Below are 1,501 nucleotides of genomic sequence, written 5' to 3' on the forward strand. Positions count from 1 at the left end.
CTGGGAGCCAGGCTGTATCCTGTAGACACACTGTCCTCCCGCTTGTATCCTTACGAGACCAATCAGACCAATCAGCGATCAACTCACACAACAGGAGGAGAACGCTGGAGGAGGAGAGGAAGAAGAGGAGGAAGAGGAGAGAGGGTGGTCTGGAACTGAAGCTGAAGATGTGTCTGGGTTTTTTTTTTCTCCCTCTCTCTCTCACTCACTCACACACTCCTTTTGTTGAGCTCCAGGGATAGATAGATAGGTAGATAACGACAGAACCCGGCTTGAAGGATGAAAAAAGAAAAGAAAAAGCCTGCGGGCATACAAAATACAAACTCCTCTTGTCCAAGGAAGAAGGCAGCCTTATCCAGACACACACACACACACGCACACACACACACACATATATATATATGCACAGAGAGGGAGAGGAAAATCCCTTCTGATCCACAAGGTGCCTCCTCCAACTCTTTTCTCTTTTCTTCTCTCTTCCCCTCTGCGATCCCTCTCTTTCTTCACAGGCTTTCTCCCTGATGGCTTGCTTCCCACCGCGCCTGCCAGCCAGCGCTGTGTGCGTGTGCGGCGGGGACTGTCTGTCTGTGTGTGTGTGTGTGGTATGTGTGTGCGACCGTGCATGTGACTGGGAGAGAGAGAGAGAGAGAGTGTTTGTGTGACCGGTGCTGCCGTCTGCCGTGTGCGAGGCATAGAGGGGCTCGGCTTCAGCGCATCGACGCTCCTCCTCCCTTCTCCCTCTCTCTCTCTCGCTTCTCTTTCTCTCTCTTTCTCTCTCTTTCATGGAACTATAGAACAGTGGGAGTGGTTGGTCCTGCCCCCTCTCAAGTGTGTGTGTGTGTGTGTGTGTGTGTGTGTGTGTGTGTGTGTGTGTGTGTGTGTGTGTGTGTGTGTGTGTGTGTGTGTGTGTGTGTGTGTGTGTGTGTGTGTGTGTGTGTGTGTGTGTGTGTGTAAGACAGCAAAAGAGAGTAAAAAGGCTGTACTGCTGGCAGAAAGGAGGAGTCAGGGGGAGAGAATGGGAGAGAGCAGGAGTAAAAACAAGGGGGATAAATACTTGGGAGTGGAATTAGGAGCAGAGTCCCCCTACTGGTGATCCACAGCAAGTTGTTCATTAGACCAAAAAAAAGTAATTACATTCAGCATTAAAGGGCAACTCTATAGAGGCCATTCCCTATACAGTCCTGAGTGTCGATATAACTCAGAGGGTGTAAAAAATGACTCATGGTCTCTCTGAGTTACATTAGCATTCTGAATTCCGCAGTGCATGCAGAGATGCAGCATCAATTTAAATTTAAAATCTTGAACATGATGCTCAGATGTTGGAACGGCTCTCAATTAAACTATGGATTTCCTACACACGTGAACTCTCTTTCAAACACACACACATGCACACACGCACACACACTTGTATTACAATACCTGTGAGGACTTGTCAGAATTTTAGGACAGCTTTGAAAATAGCCGAAAACAGCCAAAAGAAAAGCAGATCTACAAGCTCAAG

General features: G+C 48.1%; 1 protein-coding gene across 8 annotated transcripts in view; it reads right to left on the bottom strand.

Moving 5' to 3' along the window:
* The window catches only part of rbms3 (RNA binding motif, single stranded interacting protein), a 153,233-nt gene extending 152,508 nt beyond the window's left edge, over positions 1–725 (bottom strand). For all 8 annotated transcript variants that reach the window (XM_084052030.1, XM_084052028.1, XM_084052024.1 and 5 more), the window contains exon 1: positions 1–725. This exon is cut by the window's left edge and continues 730 nt beyond it. The gene's annotated coding sequence lies outside the window, so the exon portion shown is untranslated.
* Positions 726–1,501: the final 776 nt, after the last annotated feature.

Source organism: Gymnoscopelus microlampas (assembly GCF_963454915.1).
Source record: "Gymnoscopelus microlampas genome assembly, chromosome: 3".
Taxonomy (NCBI): domain Eukaryota; kingdom Metazoa; phylum Chordata; class Actinopteri; order Myctophiformes; family Myctophidae; genus Gymnoscopelus; species Gymnoscopelus microlampas.